This window comes from Rhipicephalus sanguineus, chromosome 1, assembly GCF_013339695.2.
Source record: "Rhipicephalus sanguineus isolate Rsan-2018 chromosome 1, BIME_Rsan_1.4, whole genome shotgun sequence".
Lineage (NCBI taxonomy): Eukaryota > Metazoa > Arthropoda > Arachnida > Ixodida > Ixodidae > Rhipicephalus > Rhipicephalus sanguineus.
The window spans coordinates 314,588,218-314,602,372 of NC_051176.1; the positions used below are offsets into that span (position 1 = coordinate 314,588,218).

Sequence of the window (14,155 nt, forward strand, 5' to 3'; positions counted from 1 at the left end):
CCAGATAACGTGGCATACCGAGGATGACGCCACCGCGTTCGCTCAGCATCTCAACAAGTCCTGCGGCCACATCCTGTTTTTTACCAAAAAATTCTATTTACGTCTGTGAACTCTCACATCCCTTTTCGAATTCGGCAGGGACCAAACTGCCTTTAGAGGCTCCAACGTCATTTTTAAGTGCTTCAGCTTCCCTTTACGGGGGGACGATAATAGGCCAAGAATAGGACCCGTTTTGCAAGCGCGACCATCGAAGCTCTTGCATTTTCCTATCGTCTGTTTATTCATATAGGACCAGTGCTTATTCGGCGCAACTACTGAATAAACTTTCAGTTAGTGCACCCTGTGTGCGTGTCGTTCCTCTCCGTCCGGTTCCTTGTTTTCACTGGCGCTGTTTTACTGCAAGTATGAACCAACTAGCCCTAAAATACGTCTAGCTAAAACAACAAGACTGATACCTATAGTCCGTACGCCGGTAGCGGCACGGTAGTTGTAACGAAAAATCCGGCAAATCCCACGCACTGTGGGAATGGATATAATGCGAAGCAGCCAGCAAAGAGCTTCATACATCGCCTTGTTTCTCTTTGAGGAAAATTAAATCATATCATGCCCTCTAGTTCACTGTATACCACATGTTTGTCATGCATGCATGCATATAGAATACTTTATATAATGAAACGTATATTGTGGTATATACAGTGTCATTTATGTTCGTCACGCACTCATGTCAAGCCATACCAATCCAGTGAAGAAAACACCCGGAAGCGCACATAGACAGCGTCATGTAAATCATACCGTGCATGACATGCGTGTTACGACGTGCGTGTTAAGACCTGTCATTCATGTTCGACATACAGTCACGTCACGCATTACCAATTTTGGTGTATATCAAGCTAGGGAAACGGCCGGGAGCGCGCCATGAGTGTGGCATGTAAATCATGCTGTACATAAACTATGTCATGATTCTCATGTCACTATCTGCAATTAGTGTTCATCATACAGTCGCGTCACGAAATGCCAGTTTTGGGGTATACCAAGCTGGCGAAACGGCCGCGAGAAGACCACGAGCTTGGCATGTATATCGAGCCCTACACAGCATGCATGTCATAATTTTCATGTTATCCCCTGTCATTTATGTTCGCCATACAGTCACGTCCCGAAATACCAATTTTGGGGTACATCAAGCTAGCGAAACGGCAGCGAGCGCACCATGAGCATGGCATGTAAATCATGCCCCACACGACATGCATGTCACGATTTTCATGTTATCACCAGTCATTTATGTTCGCATACAGTCACGTCCCGAAATACCAATTTTAGGATATATCAAGCTAGCTAGACGGCCGCGAGCACACATGAGAACGGATTTAAATCATGCCCTACACAACATGCATGTCATGATTTTCTTGTTACCACCTGCCATTAGTCTTCATCATACAGTCGCGTCGCGCAACACCAATAGTGGTGTATGTCAAGCTAGCGAAGCGGCCGCGAGCAGAGCACGGGTGTGGCATGTAAATCGAGCCCTACATGAGACGCGCGTCATAGCTTTCATGTTACCACCGGTCATTTATGTTCACCATAGAGTCACGTCCCGAAATACCAATTTTGGGGTATATCAAGCTAGCGAAACGGCAGCGACCGCACCATGAGCATGGCATTTAAATCGTGCCCCACACGACATCCATGTCACGATTTTCATGTTATCACTTGTCATTTCTGTTCTTCATACATTCACGTCACGCAATACCAGTTTTGGTGTATATCAACCTGAGGAAATGGTCGCGAGCGCACCATGAGCGGGGCATGTATATCATGGCGTACATTTCATGCATGTCATGATTTTCGTGTTACCACCTGTCACTTCTGTTCGCCACACGGAAATGTCTCGTGGTACCAATTTTGGTGCATATCCATCTAATTAAACGGCCGCGAGCGCCCCGAGACCATTGTGGTGATAGCGCCCATGCGCGTCAAGTGTCCGCGTTATCTGGCGCTGTCGCCCACAATTGTAAAGTGTTGTTTGTACGTGACGTCATTGGTCACATGAGTGTCCCATATATATGTATGCTGGTTGCATGAAATAAAGTTGACGTTATCTCGCCTGCATCGGAAGCGGCTCAGTCCCTTTCTCTGCTCCTGCGGCCGGCCAGGATGCGCATGGCCTTTCGCTAGGCCGCAACACGACATGGTGTCAGAAGTGGCCGTCTTCTGATATTCGAGGGGCGTTGCACCAGTCTTCGTCAAGCGGCGCCATGTCAGAAGACAAAGAAGTCAAGCCAGTTCACGGCATGTTCGCTGTTCCAGCTCCGCCAACGTTTGACTTCGACCGGACGTCCGAATGGCCTTCCTGGATCCAACTATTCGACGACTACCGCTTTGCCTCTGGCTTAAATGAGCGAAGTGAAGAAGCGCCTAAGTCCGGACTCTACTCTACACAATGGGCAGGCAAGCGAGAGAGATCTTTTCGACCTTCGCACTATCTGAAGAACAGCAGAAGTACGAAGTCGTCAGAAAAAAGTTCAACGATCACTTCGTGGCCGCACGGAACCTCGTTTACGAGAGTGCATGTTTTCACCGACGCATACAACAACCTGGAGAGACAGTCGACCAATTCATCACCGCGTTGCACACACTGGCGGACCGGTGCGACTACAAGGAAAAGGAACGCATGATCCGCGAGCGGTTTGTAGTCGGCCTCAGTGATGCCAAGCTCTCGCAGTCTCTGCAAATGGATGCAAATTTGACACTCCCCAGCGCTTTGGCAAAAGCTCGCTTGAAGGAGACCGTCCAACGACAGCAGCAACAGCTGCGAGAAACCAGCGACGAACCTTCCGCAGCGCCAGCCAGCAACCTGGACGCGGTCAACAAACAACGGCAGCCCCGGAAGAATTCTTCAGGACAGCGTTCCGGCACCTCGTCAAGGACCAGTGCACCTGTCACACAAGGTCAGCGCACCAGACCACAGTCCTACCGACCTCTCACCCCCAGTTCATGCCCCAACTGCGGTCAAGGAGAGCACCCGAGGACCTCCTGCCCGGCACGAGCTGCAAAATGCAACTACTGCGGTTGTTCCGGACATTTCGCAGTGGTGTGTCGGAAAAAGGCTGCAGGCGAGCGAAAGAAGGTACAGCTTTCTTCTCTCCATATGGACAAGGGGGCGTGTTTCGTAGGCGCGGTAAATGGGGAGCACTCTAATTCTCGGTATGCTCAAGTTGTCATTAACGGCACTCCGGTGTTCGCTAAACTTGATTCGGGTACAGAAGTGTCTGTTGTACCCTCAACATTTCCGGGATTGCCTACCAAATTAGAGAAGTGCGACATAACCTTAACAGGCCCTGCGAATGAGCCACTGCATGTTCTCGGAAAGTTTCTTGCCACTATCCAGTGGAAACAACGCATTGTCCGACAAACGGTGTACGTGGTCTCGCCTTTGCGCTCGATACTTTTGGGTCTCCCAGCGCTCGAAGCCCTTGAGCTAATCAAGTTCGCTGACTCGGTCAGTAGCGCGACAGCCATCGAAGCTTCCTACCCTCAGCTTTTCGGTAGTCTGGGAGCTATGAAAGGGAAATACAATATCAGACTGAAGCCGAACTCTGTACCCTTTGCTATTCAGGTTGCTCGTCGCATTGCCTTACCCCTGCGGGAGCGAGTTAAGCAGGAGCTCGAGCGTATGGAGCGAGACGACGTAATCCGCAAAGTAGGTGAACCAACAGAATGGTGTGCGGGTATTGTACCAGTACTTAAACCTTCTGGAGACGTTCGTATTTGCGTGGACTTGACGCAACTAAATAAAAGTGTACTTCGCGAGCGCTACGTTATGCCAACTGTTGAAGATAGCCTTGGTCTGTTAAGTGGGGCATCGGTTTTTTCGAAGCTGGACGCTAATTCTGGATTTTATCAGATCAAGTTGTCGCCAGAAAGTCACTTGTTAACTACCTTCATTACGCCATTTGGGCGATACTGTTTTCAGAGGCTACCGTTTGGAATAACGTCAGCACCTGAGTTTTTTCAAAAGAAAATGTCGCAGATTCTGGAAGGAATCCCAGGCGTGGTAAACATGATGGATGATGTGCTCATTTATGGCTGCGACCAAGCTCAACATGATAAGCGTCTGCGTCTTACTTTAGACCGTCTCATGAGTGCTGGCGTTACGCTAAACAAAGAAAAGTGTTGTTTTGGAGTAACCGAGATCAAATTTCTTGGTTGTGTTCTAAGTCGAGACGGAATCAGGCCGGACCCTGAAAAGGTCCGGGCTATCAAAGAACTGCCGACGCCAAATAACGTGTCTGACGTTCGACGGCTGCTCGGTATGACTAATCATCTGGCAAGATTCATACCAGATTTGGCTTCAAAAACAGCGCCGTTACGTCACTTGCTTTTGAAGAGTTCTGAATGGACGTGGGGACCAGCCCAAGAGCAAGCGCTGTCGTACGTTAAAGACGTTATCGGTTCGGCGCGCTTCATGGCTAACTATGATGCAAAGTACCCTACGATTCTTTCCGCCGATGCGTCATCATTCGGTTTGGGGGCGGTACTGATGCAAGTTCAACCAAACAACGAAAAACGACCCGTTGCCTTTGCATCGCGCTCGTTGACGTCTGCCGAAACCAGATATTCCCAGATTGAAAAAGAAGCACTAGCGATAACGTGGGCGGCAGAACGATTCGAAGGGTACATCAAAGGTCTTGAAATTGTGTGTGAAACCGACCACAAACCTCTTGTAACCTTGCTGGGAAAATCTCCTTTAGATGTTTTACCACCTCGCATTCAGCGTTTTCGCATGAGGCTCATGCGGTTCAGCTATGAAGTTGTGCATGTCCCGGGCAAGAGCCTAGTTACTGCAGATGTGTTGTCGAGGGCCCCGATTCGGGGAAAAGAAAGTGATAATGCATTGTCTGTCAATGACGTCAGCAAGCACGTTTCAGGATGCTTGTCAAACGCGGTCGAGGCCAGCCTCTTCGAGAGAGTGAAAGCAGAACAAGCCGCTGACGAAGTTTGTCAAGCACTCGTAAAATTCAGTCGGAAAGGGTGGCCAAAATTCTCATCTCTTCCGATGGTCTTGCGTCCATATTGGCAGGAAAGAGCCACGCTTACAGTTGCTGAAGGCGTGCTACTTAAAGGTGTGACGTTGGTCATTCCTCAAAAACTGCGCTCAGAGGTCTTGATACGCTTGCACGAGAGTCACCTGGGAATCGAAAAATGCAGAGCTCGAGCCAAAGAGTCGGTATGGTGGCCAGGGTTGAGTTGTCAGCTGAAAGCTTTGGTTACCGATTGCCGTGTATGCGCCGAGCACAGACACCAAAAGTCAGAACCAATGATCCCGACAACCACTCCACAGCGTCCTTGGCAAAAACTAGGTGCTGATCTCTGCCATATTCAAGGAAAATGGTATTTGGTAGTCGTGGATTATTTTTCTAGGTACCCAGAGACTGCTTTGTTATCATCTACAACGTGTGCCACTGTCATTACGCACCTTAAGTTTCTTTGCAAGACATGGCATACCAGAAGTCGTTATGTCTGATAACGGAGCGCAATTTGTGTCGCAGGAATACAAGTTGTTTGCTCGCAACTACGGTTTTCGCGCTGTGACGTCTAGCCCCAGGTACCCCCAGGCAAATGGTGAAGTAGAGAGGATGGTCCAGACAATTAAATGTCTCATTACAAAAGCGAAGGACCCATATCTTTCTCTCCTAGCGTACAGGGACACTCCGGGGCTACTTGGGAAAAGCCCTACAGAACTTCTAATGGGCAGGCGGCTACGCACAACGGTGCCTGTCCGTCCCACCAGCCTTCCGCCTCAGACGGTAAACCTGAAGTAGTTCAGAAGCCATGATACGACCGCCCGACAGCGGCAGCGTAGGAACTTCAACCGTCGTCATAGGGCTACTTCGTTGCGAGCACTCGAACCGGGCGCGGAAGTCTGGGTGACGGACTGCAAAGAAAAAGCGCGAGTCGTGCGACTTGCTGAGCGGCCGAGGTCGTATGTGGTTAGAACTTCCACTGGTGTAGTTCTAGAAAGAAACAGGAAATCCTTGGTTCGCTTTGTTTCACAGCCAAAAGAAGGGGAGGATGACGGAGGTAGCTATGATTTTCCTCAGGCAAATGATAGTCGGGTAGAAACGGAACAGAAATCTAATCGCGTCACAGACAGCATGGCACCTGACGATCTATCTAGCCCTTCCTTGCCGGGAACTGACCTTCCTGCATACCGAACGCGATCTGGTCGTCTTGTTCAACAGCCGGACCGCTACGGGTACAGCAATTGACTGTATTGTTTCTTGCGCATTGTTTGTTTCTGCAAAATGTTCTTTCGCTGGCAGTGCTGCTAAGTTGGTTGCAACTGTCAGCGTATTATTAAAGAAGGGGAGATGTGGTGATAGCGCCCATGCGCGTCAAGTGTCCGCGTTATCTGGCGCTGTCGCCCACAATTGTAAAGTGTTGTTTGTACGTGACGTCATTGGTCACATGAGTGTCCGATATATATGTATGCTGGTTGCATGAAATAAAGTTGACGTTATCTCGCCTGCATCGGAAGCGGCTCAGTCCCGTTCTCTGCTCCTGCGGCCGGCCAGGATGCGCATGGCCTTTCGCTAGGCCGCAACACGACAACCATATCTAAATCATGCTGTACATGACATGCGTGTCATGATTTGCACGATAGGACCTGTCAGTTATGTTTGTCATGCAATGTTGTCACGCCATACTAATTTTAGTGTATATCAAGTGAACTAAACAGCCGCAAGAGCACCAAGACAGCGACATGTAAAGCTTGCTGTTCATGACATGCATATGATTTTCATGCTATGACTTGTCATTTATGCTCGTCATACACTTGCCATACAAATTTTGGTATACGTTCCATAAACGAAACTGCCAGGAGAGCACACAGTCGTAGGCGGATAGATAGATAGATAGATAGATAGATAGATAGATAGATAGATAGATAGATAGATAGATAGATAGATAGATAGATAGATAGATAGATAGATAGATAGATAGATAGATAGATAGATAGATAGATAGATAGATAGATAGATAGATACGCTCGAAGTCGCTGAAGTTTGCTAAGATATGCTTCGCATTTAAAACCGTTAATAAAAGAGTGCTGACGGAGTACCTGGCAAGACCACTCCGTATAAATAGCAATTTATTTTATTAAGGTAGCAATATACAAAGAAGCAGTCTTACGTTATTTCAATAATATTTTGAATTGAAATGTGGCTTCGACAAGGGCGCCCCTACATGGAAGTGCAATAGCGCGCATGGCGGCCCCGATAGTTATAAAACTGAGGTGAGTAGATACAATCCCGGTGCTTAAAGCTGAATTTTTTTCGCCCTCTGAGCAATTTCTAGAACTTGGAGAGTGTCCGGGCTCTGGTAAGGCTACCAGGCATGGCCGTCTAACAAAGGGGCATGTGCACCCTCCCCCTGAAAGCCCCACCAGCGCTCCCCCCCTCCCCACGGCGCCAGTCGACGTCGTTTGTGCGTCGATGTGTTCGTTTGATTGCGTTGCACAGAGTGTATATCAATGCAACACGCCTTTTCAACCTCTCCGCCAAGACAAAATGCTACCAGGAGCAATATAAACTGTGTTAAGCGTGCAGCGTCTTCGAGAACTGGTGGGTCGGCGTTGTCCGCTTCGTTCTCCCGAACTGCGGGGTCCTGTCGACGTTGTGGCCCCGGCCCCGTGTTCCCACAGGGCCCCGTCTACGCACCTCGGGCGCGCAGCAGCACGTACGCTCCGAAGTTTGGGCACGTATCTGAGCTCGCCTTGCTTCGGCGCGACTAGCAGCTCGCCCGGTGTTCGGACGGCACGTGGGGATAGCTGCTACGCTGCTGAAACACCAGCCACCTTGCAGCTACCACTCAGCGGGAAACGCTTCCGCACACGGGTACGGTCATCACAGACGACCTCCACCCTGCGGCCTTTCTCTATGGAGCCACGGTGACGAAGACGTGGTGGTTGATTTCCATACCAAAATTTGTCCCACTGTGCCTAGGAAGAGACGAGGGAACACTTTCTTGTCACGCTTAGTAAAAGATTCTGTTGGGCGTTTTTTGTTTTCAAAGCCTAAATAACATTAGCCTACACTCTAAACGCCCAAGTCGTCACCGTTTATTCGTATGTTCTTCTATTTCCTGAGACTGTGCCGTGCAACGCCGTTACAATGTTGAAACGCTCCTTTGAGATCTCGTTGAAGCGAACGGACGATATTTATGCATTATCTCGAGTGCATTCACCTATTTTCGAATCTGGCTTGAGCCACAATTACAGAGTGCGCAAGTGGAGGCCCGTTCTCACTTGGCAGACAGCAAGGCTCGATCGTCATCGTTCCGACATCGCCGATACCGTGTTGGTTGCGCCATATGCCACTGCACGCGACGTCGGGTAGTAACTTGCCATATAATAAGAACTATTTACTTTCTTTCGATTGAGGTATCGAGCTGTTTTTTTAATTGGAGCAGAAGTAATATTGAAAGACGAGCTAGTTGGTATGAGTGCATCGTAACTTATTTTTAGCGCACACTGACACACGTACCCTTCTTTTCTGTGTCCGTGTGTTAGTGTGCGCTAAAAATAAGTTACGATGCAATTGGAGCAGCTCGTGGTGTAAATTGCGTCTCAATGTGTACCACAATGAATATTTCCTCGAATTCGTAATTTTTTTGTGAGATTTACAAACTTGAGTGGTATGAAAACATTTTTACGAAAAGTATATTTTCCGTAGAGTAAGTATCGATTACTCAGACATCCAAACATGTCACAATAATATAAGAGAAAGAAATGCAAACATAGAATATTTTGTCAAGATTTCTCGAGGTGTATATGGCAGTAATTTCTCGAACACCTTACACCAACGCCTTTGCTTAATATGTCAACCAAATTTGGCATTGAAATGGTGCTCTCAGAATAAATTTTCTGACAAACATCACTCAGGCGACGTGAAGTGAAATCCGTCGCAAGTGATCAAAATTTTTTTTCTCTCCGAAATATCCTCGCAAATCACAGTGTAATAAATCAGCACGATCTTTTTTCGAATACATTTGAGATGGTCGCCAAAACAGGTGGGACGTTTGGCGTGGAATCACCCAGCTTTGTGGATTCAGTAACAAGGCGCTTTTTCACGGCTAAATGGCACGCAGGTTATGGGACAAGGATTATTAGAAAGCTTCGTATTTTAAGGCAAAAGGGTTAGACGCCTCATCAAAAGCGAAAATTGACCGCGTCGGCGGCGTCAACACGAGCGATGCAAAAAAAATCATCACGTGATTACATCACAACATGACATCATCATGACGTCAACACATGACATTGTAGCTTGGTCAATGGCGGGTCGATCACGGAGGCAGTGCAAAACCAGGTGAGGTGCCCCCGATCCTGGAGGCAGTGCAAAACCACATTAGGTGCATTAGGTGACAGAAGAAAAAGAATATGGCTTACGCATTCTTGCCGTCTCAGGTGAGTGCATAAGGGACCCGTGAGTTTTTCTTTAACACGCTAAATTTTTTTCACTGAGACGCATAAATGTCGCCACCAATTGCCTCCTTTTGTTGCTCCATTTTTAACTAAGTTGTGCAGACTGCAGCTTAATGCTCACTTAGCCTGCAATGTACGAGCATATGAGTGTGAGCCTGCAATGTATGAGCCTGCAAGGTATGAGCACATAGCAGTTTTGCGGTCGACAGTTATAAGTTAAATTCGATGAGTCCAATCATAACAGCGGTAAAAGCTGTATTTCTCGTTGTGAGGAAAGGACACGAAAGTGATGTGGGTTCGGCGCGATCTGTGCAAATAAGGGACTTCAAAGCCTCCAGAAAGTGGTAAACCGATAGGGAAGAAGACGAGTGGAGGGCAGGTAGCACGGAGGCGGCAGCAAAACAAGAGAAAAAATTACACCATCTCCTGCTAAAGGGGACCATGAGGCGATGCGAAGCCGGAGCACTTGCACAATCGCGTTTCGTTGGCGTTCGTTGCGCATGCTACCGACCTAGGTCAGGTTGTTATCGAACCAAAGTTAGGTCGCACACTTTGCAGCTGTGCCCGAAGCTCCGGTCGAGGAATTCGTGCTGGAACCAGGTGTCGGCACCATCGAAGCCCGGGCGTTGAAGGTGTCTAGCGAGGCGTTCTGCACGGGCGTTGGACTCGCGTCGTCTGCCCGCAGCCGACGCGTTGGCTCGACGCTGACGCTTGACTTCAACGTCGGCGTTGCGTACGGCGGGGTTTGCTTGCCGACGCTGCCGTTGCGTTTCGGCCTGTCGAGCCTGCGTTTCATCCGTAGCAGTTTCCCGCCGATGTTGCCGTTTGCGCTGGGCTTCCCTAGTCCGGAGCTCGGGGTCCGCTTGCCGACGTTTACGTTGCGCTTCGGCGCGTCGAGCCTTCCGCTGCTCCACCCGCTGCACCGCGATCTCGGGAGGCCTTAAGGTATTACTGCAACTGGAGCCGACGTTGACGTTGGAACTCATGACACCGGCGCAGTGACAGAGTGTGTACGACCTAGCGCGAGCCTTTTATCTAAACGAGGAGAGGGAGTGGAGAGGAGTGAAGGCTAGAGGGGGAGAGAGCTGGTTATGAGGAGAGGGAGATGAGGTGTGTGGAGAGGGTTTGCGCATGCGCAGTAAGGGTGGTCACGCCGCACACCGTTTGAGCTCCGCCATAAGATGCTTCGCATCTAAAAAGCGACAAGTGACGGGCTACGTCGACAACGTGCCAAAAGCTCGCGGGGTGAAGCGGCCTCCTGCCGCTTCACCCCGCGAAGGCAGGTGAAGCGGCCTCCTGCTGTCGTTCCTGAGGCGGCCATTTTTCGAGGGCGCGCCTACCGGAACCAGCTCGAGTGTCCGGTTCAAGGTCCATGGACAAGGCCTGCTGGTGGCCCAGTGTTATCCCGGTGCTGTCTTCGTGGGTCGTGCCTGGCCCTCGAGAGTGGGGCCAGTCATTGCTGGGTTGGCTGCGACGTCCTACACAACGGCGCCGCACAGGGTAGTGCATCCGCGTGCCGGCGACCGTTCCAGCTGCAGCATCCGTGACACCTCTGCCCTCGCGCACGTCGATCAGCACACCACGCGGGAAGACCATCGGACAAAACTGCGAGACAGCTGCTTTTCTTCTGGAACTTTACGCGCTGGCAACTTACGTTATGTTGGACTGACTTCCGCGTTCATACGTCGAGTGAAGCTTGACGCGTAGCGCTGTATATATTTATACATATATTCCCCCTTTCTCTTTTTCTCGTCTGTATAGTGGGCAACATAAAGTGTTCTTTTTTTTAACACGAAAGTGTTTTTGCCGGGGTCCACCAAGAACATCCGTTACGGATATGGCGTTCATAAAATGGACGCCAATGGGCGAGAAAGAACAAAACCACCCTATCGGAAAAAACAGCGTTTCCAGTGTCTCCCAGTGCCTTTCAGCGCACTGGGTGGCACTGGAAACGCTGTACAGTGTGTCCCAGTGTACTACAGCGTGCTGGGAGGCACTGGGACACACTGTACAGCGTGGCCAGTGTCGCCCAGTGCGCTGAAAGACGCTGGGAATACTGTACAGTGTGGCCCAGTGTCTTACAGCGCACTGGGAGGCACTGGGCATGCTGAACAGTGTCTGCCCGCGCACTGGCAACACTGGTAGCACATTGGAAAAAAAACTGGGCGCGCTGGGTGGAATTCGTACAAAATTTGGTATTGAGTCGCGAGAAGTCGAAAGAAAAACTTATCGAATATTTTCAAAATATTATTCTATTCTCTGTCCTACGCATATCTAGCTTTATCTCTAGGTAAGCGACGGACGTACGTATACGCTAAAGCAATCTAGCTGTCGAGCGCGCGCGCTTTCGCTGAAGTGTGTGAACGAGTGTCGTGAATGTAGTCCATATAACTGCATGGAAAGAACTTAACATTCGCAACACAATATCTGACATTAGTATTAGTCTGATAATAACATCAACCTACCTTACCAGTCAGTCTTTCCATGTGGGCTCGAACCGCTGAAAGCCGCACCATCGCCGCACGTCACCGGCAACAGTGAACCAATGTAACGCTCAATCTCGGCGTTTTTACTTTCTGATTTGTGTAATCGAAGGTGCAAATATGGCCTCGCTTCAGTCAGGTATGATCGAAACTACATTTGAACGGTTATTAGATTCTTCGTAATTGACTATGCGCGTTCTTCACAGGGATCGCGGCGCACGGAGCACAGCTCAAAGCCTAACAGTTGGTTCGGCTAACGTGAACTACTGCGGCTGTATATTACGCGGAAAGTAAGCCAAGAGGACGGAGAATATGATCAAACGGGCGATGAAAACTAAAGTGTTCAGTGTGCAGTTCAGATAAACATTGTTTTCTACATAGATATGACTAACTGCTTAGCGATTCAGTGCGATCGCCGCAACACATCGGCGGTTACGCTAGCATTTTTGAGGCAAAACGTGCCAGATAGACGTTCTGATCCTAGGCAGCACATAACAAACAAATTAACTATCTTCTGTTAGGTTCTCGCGAACACGAAGAGAGTGAAATCTGCGTTCCTAAACGAGGAAATGAAAATGCTGGCTACCGGAAGTAGTTAAAACATGACGAAATAAGAGGTTGACGAACGTCTTTCAGCTGTGGCGTAGCGGTAACGTGTCCGATTCAGGATGCAAGGTGCATCGAGGTGGGGGGTTCGACTGCCGCTCGCTCGTTTTTTCTTTTTTGTCGGTGCTTTTTTTTTTTTTGTCGCAGCGCTCGTGTTTCAGCCCTAATTACGATCTGGGCATGACCACAGATTTTAAAAACTATTCAAAAGCCCGATTTCGGCCAGTAACGGGTATCCCAGCGTGCAGTGCGCCAGCGTCCAGCGTGCCGCGCTGCACACCAGCGTCCAGCGTCCCAGTACCCAGCGCCACACTGGTCCAATAATCAGGTATGACACTGGTACAGTGACACTGGGTTTTCCAATAGGGCAAGAAAAAGGTCCACCGCTCAGAATCAAACCCACGACCTTGCGGCTGCGACGGTAAGCGCCCGACGCTCAATCAACTAAGATACCTCGGCAGATGCTGGACACTTCACGAACGCGCCTTGTATCTTTCACACATTCTCTCTCTCAAGGTGCTCTCTGTTCGCGGTGTAGGTAGGAGGGGCGGAGCGGGCGGTGCCGCCGTCTGTGAGAGGTGAAAAGAAGTAATGCGTCACGATCGACGCTTACTAGCGCTTACTCCGAGATTGCGTGCCATATTAAAGGTCACGGTTAAAGCATCTCGATACCAGCAAGGGACACTGGACGCGCTGGCATCGCTGAGGCACCCTAGACGCAGTTACGTTCGTTGCCTTTCGCTTCGTGTTAGCATGCGCCGGCTCATCGGAGTAGTGCAGCTTCCACATGCACCAACGGGATTTCTACGCCGCCGACTACTTCGATTTCGACAGCACTAAGAAAGGACACAATTTTGACGGGCGAATATCGTGCCTTGGTGGCTGTCCATAACTCACCACGTTTTGAAGAAGTGCATATCGCGTACCAGTGTTGATTATGAGCTTGTTCATGTTATCTTTACGCGGGATTCAGGATTCGCTGTGTCCAAATATATGTTCACAGCTTCAGCTATCACAACGGTTCAGTCATGATTATGGGCGTTAGTCGTCGCGATGGAGACATGCCACTAGGCGTAAACATGGGTACATCCACGTCAAACGGTGCTATAGCTGCCAAACATGAATGGGCGTTGTAAAACCTCTCATATATCACTACACAATAAGCACTACTTCTGTGAAGACACGTTTCACTTTTGTGTTATACCGATTCCTATGACGGAAGAATCAGCCATGTTTTCATTCGTCTCAAGCGTGCAATTGAATCCTTTCTCGTCCGTTATCGCCAAACATAGTGACGAACGTCCTTAACCGTCAGAATTTCTTAGCAATACCTTATCTTCGAGCGATAGCTGTCGAACGCTTGCTTTCCTATCGTATTATTTCTTTTGCGTCATTTTCGCTTTCAGGAGTTGTTCGTGTGCTACCTTGCAGGTGTCTTGCAGTCGCTCCTAGAGCTCTACAACATACTCGTATGTTGTCTTCGAATCGGGATCGATGTTGGCCCATGTCCACAGTTCCTTAGGAATCGACATTGGCCGGCGTACACATCTACCGTAGAGGAGATCGAACGTCGAGAATCCAAAGCTCG

The 14,155-nt window shown here is 49.3% G+C and overlaps 1 protein-coding gene and 1 long non-coding RNA gene across 2 annotated transcripts in view; one reads left to right on the forward strand and one right to left on the reverse strand.

The window, feature by feature from the left end:
* The window catches only part of LOC119379450 (receptor expression-enhancing protein 5), a 478,072-nt gene that overhangs the window by 353,415 nt on the left and 110,502 nt on the right, over window positions 1–14,155 (reverse strand). The gene's annotated exons all lie outside the window — the stretch shown is intronic.
* Window positions 2,872–5,617, forward strand: LOC125756924 (uncharacterized). The gene is made up of 2 exons (XR_007414880.1): window positions 2,872–3,124; window positions 5,547–5,617. It is a non-coding gene; the product is annotated as an uncharacterized LOC125756924 (long non-coding RNA).